This window comes from Mesoplodon mirus (assembly GCF_964341445.2).
Source record: "Mesoplodon mirus genome assembly, chromosome: 1".
NCBI lineage: Eukaryota > Metazoa > Chordata > Mammalia > Artiodactyla > Ziphiidae > Mesoplodon > Mesoplodon mirus.
Genome location: NC_138976.1, coordinates 103,309,813 through 103,326,909, shown reverse-complemented (window position 1 = coordinate 103,326,909; position 17,097 = coordinate 103,309,813).

Below are 17,097 nucleotides of genomic sequence, written 5' to 3'. Positions count from 1 at the left end.
GCACTGTCACCATGGGTACTGCAACCATGAGCGCTGTCACCATGAGCACTGTCACCATTGCAAGTATCACCATGTGCACTGTCACCATGGGCACAATCACAATGAGAACTGTCAGCATGGGCACTGTCACTCTTGGCAATGTCACCATGGGCACTATCACTGTGAGCACTGTCAACATGAGCACGTCACCATGGGCACTGTCAACATGGGTACTATCTCGAAGGGCAATTTCACCATGAGCATTGTCAGGAAGGGCAATTTCACCATGAACACTGTCACCAAAGGCACTATCACCATGAGCAATGTCACTGTGGGCCGTGTCACCAGGGGCACTATCACCATGGTTAATGTTCTCATTGGCACTTTCCCCGTGAGCACTGTCACCCTGGGCACTGTCATCATGGGCACGGTCACCGTGAGCACTATCTCCATGAGCACAGCCACTGTGAACACCATCACCATAATCACTGGCCTCATCGGTACTGTCACCATGAGCACTGCCACAATGAGCACTGTCAGCATGGGCACTTCCCCCATGAGCACTGTCACTATGAGAACTGCTAGCATGGGTATTTTCACCATGAGTACTGTCACCCTCTGTATTGTCACCATTTGCACTGTCACCATCAGGACTATTACCGTGAGTGCTATCACCGTGAGATCTCTCACCATGGTCACTGTCACCATGGCACCTTGCACAATGCGTGCTGTCAACATGAGTGCTGTCACCATTGGCACTCTCACCGTGAGCATTCTCACTGTGGTCAGAGTCAACATGGGCTCTGTCACCATGAGCACTGTCACCATAGGCAATGTCACCGTGGTCAGTGTCACCATGAGCAATGTCTCCATGGGCACTCCTACAGTGGGCACTGTCACTGTGCGAACTGTCACCATGGTTACTGCCACTATGAGCAGTGTCTCTGTGAGTACTGTCAGCATGGGTTTTTACCGTGAGCACTGTCACCATGAGCCCTGTCACCATTTTTCAGTGCCACCATGTGCACTACCACCATGTGCGCTCTCACCATGGGCACTATCACCGATAACACTGTCACCATAAGTACTGTCTGCATGGGCACTGTCACCAAGGGCACGGCCAACATGTGACCTGTAACCATTTTCAGTGTCACTGTGAGAATTGTCACCATGGGAATTAACAACATAGGCACTCTCATCATGAGCACTGTCACCATGAGCACTGACACCACGAGCACTGTCACCCAGGGCAGTGCCACCATGAGCACTGTCACCATAACTGTTGCTATGAGAATTGTAACCATGGGCAATTTCTCAATGAGTAATGTCACCATGTGTATTTTCACCTTGGGCACTCTCAAAGTAAACAGTATTACCATGAGCACTTTCACTGTGAACACTGTCACCATGGGCACTGGCACAATGTGGTGTGTCACCATGAGCCATGTCACCATGGGAAATGTCACCGTGAGAAGTGTCACCATAGGCAATGTCACCATGGGCAATGTCAGCATGGGAACTGCCATTTTGAGCACTGTCACCATGGGTACTGCAACCATGAGTACTGTCACCATGAGTAATTTAACCATTGGCAGTATGACCATGTGCACTGTCACCATGGGCACTATCACCATGACAACTCTCAGCGTGAGCACTGTCACTGTTGGAAATGGCATTGTGTGCAATTCCACCATGGGCAATGTCACCATGGACATAATCGCTGTGAGCACTGTCAATATGAGCACGTCAACATGAGCCCTGTCACCATGGGCAATGTCACTGTGAGAAGTGTCACTATAGGCAATGTCACCGTGGGCACTGTCACCATGGTCACTGCCACCACTGTCACTGTCATTTTGAGCACTGTCACCATGGGTACTGCAACCATGAGCACTGTCACCATGAGCACTGTCACCATTGCAAGTATCACCATGTGCACTGTCACCATGGGCACTATCACAATGAGAACTGTCAGCATGGGCACTGTCACTCTTGGCAATGTCACCATGGGCACTATCACTTTGAGCACTGTCAACATGAGCACGTCACCATGGGCACTGTCAACATGGGTACTATCTCGAAGGTCAATGTCACCATGAGCATTGTCAGGATGGGAAACTTCACCGTGAGCACTGTCACCAATGGCACTATCACCATGAGCAATGTCACTGTGGGCCGTGTCACCAGGGGCACTATCACCATGGTTAATGTTATCATTGGCACTTTCCCCGTGAGCACTGTCACCCTGGGCACTGTCATCATGGGCACGGTCACCGTGAGCACTATCTCCATGAGCACAGCCACTGTGAACACCATCACCATAATCACTGGCCTCATCGGTACTGTCACCATGAGCACTGCCACAATGAGCACTGTCAGCATGGGCACATCCCCCATGAGCACTGTCACTATGAGAACTGCTAGCATGGGTATTTTCACCATGTGTACTGTCACCCTGTGTATTGTCACCATTTGCACTGTCACCATGAGGACTATTACCGTGAGCGCTATCACCGTGAGATCTCTCACCATGGTCACTGTCACCATGGCACCTTGCACAATGGGGGCTGTCAACATGAGTGCTGGCACCATTGGCACTATCACTGTGAGCATTCTCACTGTGGTCAGTGTCACCATGGGCACTGTCACCATGAGCACTGTCACCATAGGCAATGTCACCATGGTCAGTGTCACCATGAGCACTGTCAACATGGGCACTCATACAGTGGGCACTGTCACTGTGAGCACTGTCACCTTGGGTACTGCCACCATGAGCGCTGTCACCATGAGCACTGTCACCATTGCGAGTATCACAATGTGCACTGTCACCATGGGCACTGGCACAATGTCGTGTGTCACCTTGAGCAATGTCACCATGGGAAATGTCACTGTGAGATGTGTCACCATAGGCAATGTCACCATGGGCAATGTCACCATGGGAAATGCCATTTTGCACACTGTCACCATGGGTACTGCAACCATGAGTACTGTCACCATTGGCAGTATGACCATGTGCACTGTCACCATGGGCACTATCACCATGACAACTCTCAGCGTGAGCACTGTCACTGTGGGAACAGGCATTGTGTGCAATTCCACCATGGGCAATGTCACCATGGGCACTATCACTGTGAGCACTGTCAATATAAGCACGTCAACATGAGCCCTGTCACCATTGGCAATGTCACCGTGAGAAGTGTCACTATAGGCGATGTCACCGTGGGCACTGTCACCATGGTCACTGCCACCACTGTCACTGTCATTTTGAGCACTGTCACCATGGGTATTGCAACCATGAGCACTGTCACCATGAGCACTGTCACCATTGCGATTATCACCATGTGTACTGTCACCATGGGCACTATCACAATGAGAACTGTCAGCGTGGGCACTGTCACTGTTGGCAAGGGCACCGTGGGCACTTCCACCATGGGCAATGTCACCATGGGCACTATCACTGTGAGCACTGTCAACATGAGCACGTCACCATGGGCACTGTCAACATGGGTACTATCTCGAAGGGCATTGTCACCATGAGCATTGTCAGGATGGGCAACTTCACCGTGAGCACTGTCACCAATGGCACTATCACCATGAGCAATGTCACTATGGGCCGTGTCACCGGGGGCACTATCACCATGGTTAATGTTCTCATTGGCACTTTCCCCTTGAGCACTGTCACCCTGGGCACTGTCATCATGGGCACGGTCACCGTGAGCACTATCTCCATGAGCACAGCCACTGTGAACACCATCACCATAATCACTGACCTCATCGGTACTCTCACCATGAGCACTGCCACAATGAGCACTGTCAGCATGGGCACTTCCCCCATGAGCACTGTCACTATGAGAACTGCTAGCATGGGTATTTTCACCATGAGTACTGTCACCCTCTGTATTGTCACCATTTGCACTGTCACCATCAGGACTATTACCGTGAGTGCTATCACCGTGAGATCTCTCACCATGGTCACTGTCACCATGGCACCTTGCACAATGCGTGCTGTCAACATGAGTGCTGTCACCATTGGCACTATCACCGTGAGCATTCTCACTGTGGTCAGAGTCAACATGGGCTCTGTCACCATGAGCACTGTCACCATAGGCAATGTCACCGTGGTCAGTGTCACCATGAGCAATGTCTCCATGGGCACTCCTACAGTGGGCACTGTCACTGTGCGAACTGTCACCATGGTTACTGCCACTATGAGCAGTGTCTCTGTGAGTACTGTCAGCATGGGTTTTTACCGTGAGCACTGTCACCATGAGCCCTGTCACCATTCTTCAGTGCCACCATGTGCACTACCACCATGTGCACTCTCACCATGGGCACTATCACCGATAACACTGTCACCATAAGTACTGTCTGCATGGGCACTGTCACCAAGGGCACGGCCAACATGTGACCTGTAACCATTGTCAGTGTCACTGTGAGAAGTGTCACCATGGGAATTAACAACATAGGCACTCTCATCATGAGCACTGTCACCATGAGCACTGACACCACGAGCACTGTCACCCAGGGCAGTGCCACCATGAGCACTGTCACCATAACTGTTGCTATGAGAATTGTAACCATGGGCAATTTCTCAATGAGTAATGTCACCATGTGTATTTTCACCTTGGGCACTCTCAAAGTAAACAGTATTACCATGAGCACTTTCACTGTGAACACTGTCACCATGGGCACTGGCACAATGTGGTGTGTCACCATGAGCCATGTCACCATGGGAAATGTCACCGTGAGAAGTGTCACCATAGGCAATGTCACCATGGGCAATGTCACCATGGGAACTGCCATTTTGAGCACTGTCACCATGGGTACTACAACCATGAGTACTGTCACCATGAGTAATTTAACCATTGGCAGTATGACCATGTGCACTGTCACCATGGGCACTATCACCATGACAACTCTCAGCGTGAGCACTGTCACTGTTGGAAATGGCATTGTGTGCAATTCCACCATGGGCAATGTCACCATGGACATGATCGCTGTGAGCACTGTCAATATGAGCACGTCAACATGAGCCCTGTCACCATGGGCAATGTCACTGTGAGAAGTGTCACTATAGGCAATGTCACCGTGGGCACTGTCACCATGGTCACTGCCACCACTGTCACTGTCATTTTGAGCACTGTCACCATGGGTACTGCAACCATGAGCGCTGTCACCATGAGCACTGTCACCATTGCAAGTATCACCATGTGCACTGTCACCATGGGCACTATCACAATGAGAACTGTCAGCATGGGCACTGTCACTCTTGGCAATGTCACCATGGGCACTATCACTTTGAGCACTGTCAACATGAGCACGTCACCATGGGCACTGTCAACATGGGTACTATCTCGAAGGTCAATGTCACCATGAGCATTGTCAGGATGGGCAACTTCACCGTGAGCACTGTCACCAATGGCACTTTCACCATGAGCAATGTCACTGTGGGCCGTGTCACCAGGGACACTATCACCATGGTTAATGTTATCATTGGCACTTTCCCCGTGAGCACTGTCACCCTGGGCACTGTCATCATGGGCACGGTCACCGTGAGCACTATCTCCATGAGCACAGCCACTGTGAACACCATCACCATAATCACTGGCCTCATCGGTACTGTCACCATGAGCACTGCCACAATGAGCACTGTCAGCATGGGCACATCCCCCATGAGCACTGTCACTATGAGAACTGCTAGCATGGGTATTTTCACCATGTGTACTGTCACCCTGTGTATTGTCACCATTTGCACTGTCACCATGAGGACTATTACCGTGAGCGCTATCACCGTGAGATCTCTCACCATGGTCACTGTCACCATGGCACCTTGCACAATGGGGGCTGTCAACATGAGTGCTGGCACCATTGGCACTATCACTGTGAGCATTCTCACTGTGGTCAGTGTCACCATGCGCACTGTCACCATGAGCACTGTCACCATAGGCAATGTCACCATGGTCAGTGTCACCATGAGCACTGTCAACATGGGCACTCATACAGTGGGCACTGTCACTGTGAGCACTGTCACCTTGGGTACTGCCACCATGAGCGCTGTCACCATGAGCACTGTCACCATTGCGAGTATCACAATGTGCACTGTCACCATGGGCACTGGCACAATGTCGTGTGTCACCTTGAGCAATGTCACCATGGGAAATATCACCATGAGATGTGTCACCATAGGCAATGTCACCATGGGCAATGTCACCATGGGAAATGCCATTTTGCACACTGTCACCATGGGTACTGCAACCATGAGTACTGTCACCATTGGCAGTATGACCATGTGCACTGTTACCATGGGCACTATCACCATGACAACTCTCAGCGTGAGCACTGTCACTGTGGGAACTGGCATTGTGTGCAATTCCACCATGGGCAATGTCACCATGGGCACTATCACTGTGAGCACTGTCAATATAAGCACGTCAACATGAGCCCTGTCACCATTGGCAATGTCACCGTGAGAAGTGTCACTATAGGCGATGTCACTGTGGGCACTGTCACCATGGTCACTGCCACCACTGTCACTGTCATTTTGAGCACTGTCACCATGGGTATTGCAACCATGAGCACTGTCACCATGAGCACTGTCACCATTGCGATTATCACCATGTGTACTGTCACCATGGGCACTATCACAATGAGAACTGTCAGCGTGGGCACTGTCACTGTTGGCAAGGGCACCGTGGGCACTTCCACCATGGGCAATGTCACCATGGGCACTATCACTGTGAGCACTGTCAACATGAGCACGTCACCATGGGCACTGTCAACATGGGTACTATCTCGAAGGGCAATGTCACCATGAGGATTGTCAGGAAGGGCAATTTCACCATGAGCACTGTCACCAAAGGCACTATCACCATGAGCAATGTCACTGTGGGCCGTGTCACCAGGGGCACTATCACCATGGTTAATGTTATCATTGGCACTTTCCCCTTGAGCACTGTCACCCTGGGCACTGTCATCATGGGCACGGTCACCGTGAGCACTATCTCCATGAGCACAGCCACTGTGAACACCATCACCATAATCACTGACCTCATCGGTACTCTCACCATGAGCACTGCCACAATGAGCACTGTCAGCATGGGCACTTCCCCCATGAGCACTGTCACTATGAGAACTGCTAGCATGGGTATTTTCACCATGAGTACTGTCACCCTCTGTATTGTCACCATTTGCACTGTCACCATCAGGACTATTACCGTGAGTGCTATCACCGTGAGATCTCTCACCATGGTCACTGTCACCATGGCACCTTGCACAATGCGTGCTGTCAACATGAGTGCTGTCACCATTGGCACTATCACTGTGAGCATTCTCACTGTGGTCAGAGTCAACATGGGCTCTGTCACCATGAGCACTGTCACCATAGGCAATGTCACCGTGGTCAGTGTCACCATGAGCAATGTCTCCATGGGCACTCCTACAGTGGGCACTGTCACTGTGCGAACTGTCACCATGGTTACTGCCACTATGAGCAGTGTCTCTGTGAGTACTGTCAGCATGGGTTTTTACCTTGAGCACTGTCACCATGAGCCCTGTCACCATTCTTCAGTGCCACCATGTGCACTACCACCATGTGCACTCTCACCATGGGCACTATCACCGATAACACTGTCACCATAAGTACTGTCTGCATGGGCACTGTCACCAAGGGCACGGCCAACATGTGACCTGTAACCATTGTCAGTGTCACTGTGAGAAGTGTCACCATGGGAATTAACAACATAGGCACTCTCATCATGAGCACTGTCACCATGAGCACTGACACCACGAGCACTGTCACCCAGGGCAGTGCCACCATGAGCACTGTCACCATAACTGTTGCTATGAGAATTGTAACCATGGGCAATTTCTCAATGAGTAATGTCACCATGTGTATTTTCACCTTGGGCACTCTCAAAGTAATCAGTATTACCATGAGCACTTTCACTGTGAACACTGTCACCATGGGCACTGGCACAATGTGGTGTGTCACCATGAGCCATGTCACCATGGGAAATGTCACCGTGAGAAGTGTCACCATAGGCAATGTCACCATGGGCAATGTCACCATGGGAACTGCCATTTTGAGCACTGTCACCATGGGTACTGCAACCATGAGTACTGTCACCATGAGTAATTTAACCATTGGCAGTATGACCATGTGCACTGTCACCATGGGCACTATCACCATGACAACTCTCAGCGTGAGCACTGTCACTGTTGGAAATGGCATTGTGTGCAATTCCACCATGGGCAATGTCACCATGGACATTATCGCTGTGAGCACTGTCAATATGAGCACGTCAACATGAGCCCTGTCACCATGGGCAATGTCACTGTGAGAAGTGTCACTATAGGCAATGTCACCGTGGGCACTGTCACCATGGTCACTGCCACCACTGTCACTGTCATTTTGAGCACTGTCAACATGGGTACTGCAACCATGAGCGCTGTCACCATGAGCACTGTCACCATTGCAAGTATCACCATGTGCACTGTCACCATGGGCACTATCACAATGAGAACTGTCAGCATGGGCACTGTCACTCTTGGCAATGTCACCATGGGCACTATCACTTTGAGCACTGTCAACATGAGCACGTCACCATGGGCACTGTCAACATGGGTACTATCTCGAAGGTCAATGTCACCATGAGCATTGTCAGGATGGGCAACTTCACCGTGAGCACTGTCACCAATGGCACTATCACCATGAGCAATGTCACTGTGGGCCGTGTCACCAGGGGCACTATCACCATGGTTAATGGTCTCATTGCCACTTTCCCCGTGAGCACTGTCACCCTGGGCACTGTCATCATGGGCACGGTCACCGTGAGCACTATCTCCATGAGCACAGCCACTGTGAACACCATCACCATAATCACTGGCCTCATCGGTACTGTCACCATGAGCACTGCCACAATGAGCACTGTCAGCATGGGCACTTCCCCCATGAGCACTGTCACTATGAGAACTGCTAGCATGGGTATTTTCACCATGAGTACTGTCACCCTCTGTATTGTCACCATTTGCACTGTCACCATCAGGACTATTACCGTGAGTGCTATCACCGTGAGATCTCTCACCATGGTCACTGTCACCATGGCACCTTGCACAATGCGTGCTGTCAACATGAGTGCTGTCACCATTGGCACTATCACCGTGAGCATTCTCACTGTGGTCAGAGTCAACATGGGCTCTGTCACCATGAGCACTGTCACCATAGGCAATGTCACCGTGGTCAGTGTCACCATGAGCAATGTCTCCATGGGCACTCCTACAGTGGGCACTGTCACTGTGCGAACTGTCACCATGGTTACTGCCACTATGAGCAGTGTCTCTGTGAGTACTGTCAGCATGGGTTTTTACCTTGAGCACTGTCACCATGAGCCCTGTCACCATTCTTCAGTGCCACCATGTGCACTACCACCATGTGCACTCTCACCATGGGCACTATCACCGATAACACTGTCACCATAAGTACTGTCTTCATGGGCACTGTCACCAAGGGCACGGCCAACATGTGACCTGTAACCATTGTCAGTGTCACTGTGAGAAGTGTCACCATGGGAATTAACAACATAGGCACTCTCATCATGAGCACTGTCACCATGAGCACTGACACCACGAGCACTGTCACCCAGGGAAGTGCCACCGTGAGCCCTGTCACCATAACTGTTGCTATGAGAATTGTAACCATGGGCAATTTCTCAATGAGTAATGTCACCATGTGTATTTTCACCTTGGGCACTCTCAAAGTAAACAGTATTACCATGAGCACTTTCACTGTGAACACTGTCACCATGGGCACTGGCACAATGTGGTGTGTCACCATGAGCCATGTCACCATGGGAAATGTCACCGTGAGAAGTGTCACCATAGGCAATGTCACCATGGGCAATGTCAGCATGGGAACTGCCATTTTGAGCACTGTCACCATGGGTACTGCAACCATGAGTACTGTCACCATGAGTAATTTAACCATTGGCAGTATGACCATGTGCACTGTCACCATGGGCACTATCACCATGACAACTCTCAGCGTGAGCACTGTCACTGTTGGAAATGGCATTGTGTGCAATTCCACCATGGGCAATGTCACCATGGACATTATCGCTGTGAGCACTGTCAATATGAGCACGTCAACATGAGCCCTGTCACCATGGGCAATGTCACTGTGAGAAGTGTCACTATAGGCAATGTCACCGTGGGCACTGTCACCATGGTCACTGCCACCACTGTCACTGTCATTTTGAGCACTGTCAACATGGGTACTGCAACCATGAGCGCTGTCACCATGAGCACTGTCACCATTGCAAGTATCACCATGTGCACTGTTACCATGGGCACTATCACAATGAGAACTGTCAGCATGGGCACTGTCACTCTTGGCAATGTCACCATGGGCACTATCACTTTGAGCACTGTCAACATGAGCACGTCACCATGGGCACTGTCAACATGGGTACTATCTCGAAGGTCAATGTCACCATGAGCATTGTCAGGATGGGCATCTTCACCGTGAGCACTGTCACCAATGGCACTATCACCATGAGCAATGTCACTGTGGGCCGTGTCACCACGGGCACTATCACCATGGTTAATGTTATCATTGGCACTTTCCCCGTGAGCACTGTCACCCTGGGCACTGTCATCATGGGCACGGTCACCGTGAGCACTATCTCCATGAGCACAGCCACTGTGAACACCATCACCATAATCACTGGCCTCATCGGTACTGTCACCATGAGCACTGCCACAATGAGCACTGTCATCATGGGCACATCCCCCATGAGCACTGTCACTATGAGAACTGCTACCATGGGTATTTTCACCATGTGTACTGTCACCCTGAGTATTGTCACCATTTGCAGTGTCACCATGAGGACTATTACCGTGAGCACTATCACCGTGAGATCTCTCACCATGGTCACTGTCACCATGGCACCTTGCACAATGGGGGCTGTCAACATGAGTGCTGGCACCATTGGCACTATCACTGTGAGCATTCTCACTGTGGTCAGTGTCACCATGGCCACTGTCACCATGAGCACTGTCACCATAGGCAATGTCACCATGGTCAGTGGCACCATGAGCACTGTCAGCATGGGCACTCATACAGTGGGCACTGTCACTGTGAGCACTGTCACCTTGGGTACTGCCACCATGAGCGCTGTCACCATGAGCACTGTCACCATTGCGAGTATCACAATGTGCACTGTCACCATGGGCACTGGCACAATGTCGTGTGTCACCTTGAGCAATGTCACCATGGGAAATATCACCATGAGATGTGTCACCATAGGCAATGTCACCATGGGCAATGTCACCATGGGAAATGCCATTTTGCACACTGTCACCATGGGTACTGCAACCATGAGTACTGTCACCATTGGCAGTATGACCATGTGCACTGTCACCATGGGCACTATCACCATGACAACTCTCAGCGTGAGCACTGTCACTGTGGGAACTGGCATTGTGTGCAATTCCACCATGGGCAATGTCACCATGGGCACTATCACTGTGAGCACTGTCAATATAAGCACGTCAACATGAGCCCTGTCACCATTGGCAATGTCACCGTGAGAAGTGTCACTATAGGCGATGTCACTGTGGGCACTGTCACCATGGTCACTGCCACCACTGTCACTGTCATTTTGAGCACTGTCACCATGGGTATTGCAACCATGAGCACTGTCACCATGAGCACTGTCACCATTGCGATTATCACCATGTGTACTGTCACCATGGGCACTATCACAATGAGAACTGTCAGCGTGGGCACTGTCACTGTTGGCAAGGGCACCGTGGGCACTTCCACCATGGGCAATGTCACCATGGGCACTATCACTGTGAGCACTGTCAACATGAGCACGTCACCATGGGCACTGTCAACATGGGTACTATCTCGAAGGGCAATGTCACCATGGGGATTGTCAGGAAGGGCAATTTCACCATGAGCACTGTCACCAAGGCACTATCACCATGAGCAATGTCACTGTGGGCCGTGTCACCAGGGGCACTATCACCATGGTTAATGTTATCATTGGCACTTTCCCCTTGAGCACTGTCACCCTGGGCACTGTCATCATGGGCACGGTCACCGTGAGCACTATCTCCATGAGCACAGCCACTGTGAACACCATCACCATAATCACTGACCTCATCGGTACTCTCACCATGAGCACTGCCACAATGAGCACTGTCAGCATGGGCACTTCCCCCATGAGCACTGTCACTATGAGAACTGCTAGCATGGGTATTTTCACCATGAGTACTGTCACCCTCTGTATTGTCACCATTTGCACTGTCACCATCAGGACTATTACCGTGAGTGCTATCACCGTGAGATCTCTCACCATGGTCACTGTCACCATGGCACCTTGCACAATGCGTGCTGTCAACATGAGTGCTGTCACCATTGGCACTATCACCGTGAGCATTCTCACTGTGGTCAGAGTCAACATGGGCTCTGTCACCATGAGCACTGTCACCATAGGCAATGTCACCGTGGTCAGTGTCACCATGAGCAATGTCTCCATGGGCACTCCTACAGTGGGCACTGTCACTGTGCGAACTGTCACCATGGTTACTGCCACTATGAGCAGTGTCTCTGTGAGTACTGTCAGCATGGGTTTTTACCTTGAGCACTGTCACCATGAGCCCTGTCACCATTCTTCAGTGCCACCATGTGCACTACCACCATGTGCACTCTCACCATGGGCACTATCACCGATAACACTGTCACCATAAGTACTGTCTTCATGGGCACTGTCACCAAGGGCACGGCCAACATGTGACCTGTAACCATTGTCAGTGTCACTGTGAGAAGTGTCACCATGGGAATTAACAACATAGGCACTCTCATCATGAGCACTGTCACCATGAGCACTGACACCACGAGCACATTCACCCAGGGCAGTGCCACCATGAGCACTGTCACCATAACTGTTGCTATGAGAATTGTAACCATGGGCAATTTCTCAATGAGTAATGTCACCATGTGTATTTTCACCTTGGGCACTCTCAAAGTAAACAGTATTACCATGAGCACTTTCACTGTGAACACTGTCACCATGGGCACTGGCACAATGTGGTGTGTCACCATGAGCCATGTCACCATGGGAAATGTCACCGTGAGAAGTGTCACCATAGGCAATGTCACCATGGGCAATGTCACCATGGGAACTGCCATTTTGAGCACTGTCACCATGGGTACTGCAACCATGAGTACTGTCACCATGAGTAATTTAACCATTGGCAGTATGACCATGTGCACTGTCACCATGGGCACTATCACCATGACAACTCTCAGCGTGAGCACTGTCACTGTTGGAAATGGCATTGTGTGCAATTCCAACATGGGCAATGTCACCATGGACATTATCGCTGTGAGCACTGTCAATATGAGCACGTCAACATGAGCCCTGTCACCATGGGCAATGTCACTGTGAGAAGTGTCACTATAGGCAATGTCACCGTGCGCACTGTCACCATGGTCACTGCCACCACTGTCACTGTCATTTTGAGCACTGTCACCATGGGTACTGCAACCATGAGCGCTGTCACCATGAGCACTGTCACCATTGCAAGTATCACCATGTGCACTGTCACCATGGGCACTATCACAATGAGAACTGTCAGCATGGGCACTGTCACTCTTGGCAATGTCACCATGGGCACTATCACTTTGAGCACTGTCAACATGAGCACGTCACCATGGGCAATGTCAACATGGGTACTATCTCGAAGGGCAATGTCACCATGAGCATTGTCAGGATGGGCAACTTCACCGTGAGCACTGTCACCAATGGCACTATCACCATGAGCAATGTCACTGTGGGCCGTGTCACCAGGGGCATTATCACCATGGTTAATGGTCTCATTGGCAATTTCCCCGTGAGCACTGTCACCCTGGGCACTGTCATCATGGGCACGGTCACCGTGAGCACTATCTCCATGAGCACAGCCACTGTGAACACCATCACCATAATCACTGGCCTCATCGGTACTGTCACCATGAGCACTGCCACAATGAGCACTGTCAGCATGGGCACTTCCCCCATGAGCACTGTCACTATGAGAACTGCTAGCATGGGTATTTTCACCATGAGTACTGTCACCCTCTGTATTGTCACCATTTGCACTGTCACCATCAGGACTATTACCGTGAGTGCTATCACCGTGAGATCTCTCACCATGGTCACTGTCACCATGGCACCTTGCACAATGCGTGCTGTCAACATGAGTGCTGTCACCATTGGCACTATCACCGTGAGCATTCTCACTGTGGTCAGAGTCAACATGGGCTCTGTCACCATGAGCACTGTCACCATAGGCAATGTCACCGTGGTCAGTGTCACCATGAGCAATGTCTCCATGGGCACTCCTACAGTGGGCAGTGTCACTGTGCGAACTGTCACCATGGTTACTGCCACTATGAGCAGTGTCTCTGTGAGTACTGTCAGCATGGGTTTTTACCTTGAGCACTGTCACCATGAGCCCTGTCACCATTCTTCAGTGCCACCATGTGCACTACCACCATGTGCACTCTCACCATGGGCACTATCACCGATAACACTGTCACCATAAGTACTGTCTTCATGGGCACTGTCACCAAGGGCACGGCCAACATGTGACCTGTAACCATTGTCAGTGTCACTGTGAGAAGTGTCACCATGGGAATTAACAACATAGGCACTCTCATCATGAGCACTGTCACCATGAGCACTGACACCACGAGCACTGTCACCCAGGGCAGTGCCACCATGAGCACTGTCACCATAACTGTTGCTATGAGAATTGTAACCATGGGCAATTTCTCAATGAGTAATGTCACCATGTGTATTTTCACCTTGGGCACTCTCAAAGTAAACAGTATTACCATGAGCACTTTCACTGTGAACACTGTTACCATGGGCACTGGCACAATGTGGTGTGTCACCATGAGCCATGTCACCATGGGAAATGTCACCGTGAGAAGTGTCACCATAGGCAATGTCACCATGGGCAATGTCACCATGGGAACTGCCATTTTGAGCACTGTCACCATGGGTACTACAACCATGAGTACTGTCACCATGAGTAATTTAACCATTGGCAGTATGACCATGTGCACTGTCACCATGGGCACTATCACCATGACAACTCTCAGCGTGAGCACTGTCACTGTTGGAAATGGCATTGTGTGCAATTCCACCATGGGCAATGTCACCATGGACATGATCGCTGTGAGCACTGTCAATATGAGCACGTCAACATGAGCCCTGTCACCATGGGCAATGTCACTGTGAGAAGTGTCACTATAGGCAATGTCACCGTGGGCACTGTCACCATGGTCACTGCCACCACTGTCACTGTCATTTTGAGCACTGTCACCATGGGTACTGCAACCATGAGCGCTGTCACCATGAGCAATGTCACCATTGCAAGTATCACCATGTGCACTGTCACCATGGGCACTATCACAATGAGAACTGTCAGCATGGGCACTGTCACTCTTGGCAATGTCACCATGGGCACTATCACTTTGAGCACTGTCAACATGAGCACGTCACCATGGGCACTGTCAACATGGGTACTATCTCGAAGGTCAATGTCACCATGAGCATTGTCAGGATGGGCAACTTCACCGTGAGCACTGTCACCAATGGCACTTTCACCATGAGCAATGTCACTGTGGGCCGTGTCACCACGGGCACTATCACCATGGTTAATGTTATCATTGGCACTTTCCCCGTGAGCACTGTCACCCTGGGCACTGTCATCATGGGCACGGTCACCGTGAGCACTATCTCCATGAGCACAGCCACTGTGAACACCATCACCATAATCACTGGCCTCATCGGTACTGTCACCATGAGCACTGCCACAATGAGCACTGTCAGCATGGGCACATCCCCCATGAGCACTGTCACTATGAGAACTGCTAGCATGGGTATTTTCACCATGTGTACTGTCACCCTGTGTATTGTCACCATTTGCACTGTCACCATGAGGACTATTACCGTGAGCGCTATCACCGTGAGATCTCTCACCATGGTCACTGTCACCATGGCACCTTGCACAATGGGGGCTGTCAACATGAGTGCTGGCACCATTGGCACTATCACTGTGAGCATTCTCACTGTGGTCAGTGTCACCATGGGCACTGTCACCATGAGCACTGTCACCATAGGCAATGTCACCATGGTCAGTGTCACCATGAGCACTGTCAACATGGGCACTCATACAGTGGGCACTGTCACTGTGAGCACTGTTACCTTGGGTACTGCCACCATGAGCGCTGTCACCATGAGCACTGTCACCATTGCGAGTATCACAATGTGCACTGTCACCATGGGCACTGGCACAATGTCGTGTGTCACCTTGAGCAATGTCACCATGGGAAATGTCACCGTGAGATGTGTCACCATAGGCAATGTCACCATGGGCAATGTCACCATGGGAAATGCCATTTTGCACACTGTCACCATGGGTACTGCAACCATGAGTACTGTCACCATTGGCAGTATGACCATGTGCACTGTCACCATGGGCACTATCACCATGACAACTCTCAGCGTGAGCACTGTCACTGTGGGAACTGGCATTGTGTGCAATTCCACCATGGGCAATGTCACCATGGGCACTATCACTGTGAGCACTGTCAATATAAGCACGTCAACATGAGCCCTGTCACCATGGGCAATGTCACTGTGAGAAGTGTCACTATAGGCGATGTCACCGTGGGCACTGTCACCATGGTCACTGCAACCACTGTCATTGTCATTTTGAGCACTGTCACCATGGGTATTGCAACCATGAGCACTGTCACCATGAGCACTGTCACCATTGCGATTATCACCATGTGTACTGTCACCATGGGCACTATCACAATGAGAATTGTCAGCGTGGGCACTGTCACTGTTGGCAAGGGCACCGTGGGCACTTCCACCATGGGCAATGTCACCATGGGCACTATCACTGTGAGCACTGTCAACATGAGCACGTCACCATGGGCACTGTCAACATGGGTACTATCTCGAAGGGCAATGTCACCATGAGCATTGTCAGGAAGGGCAATTTCACCATGAGCACTGTCACCAAAGGCACTATCACCATGAGCAATGTCACTGT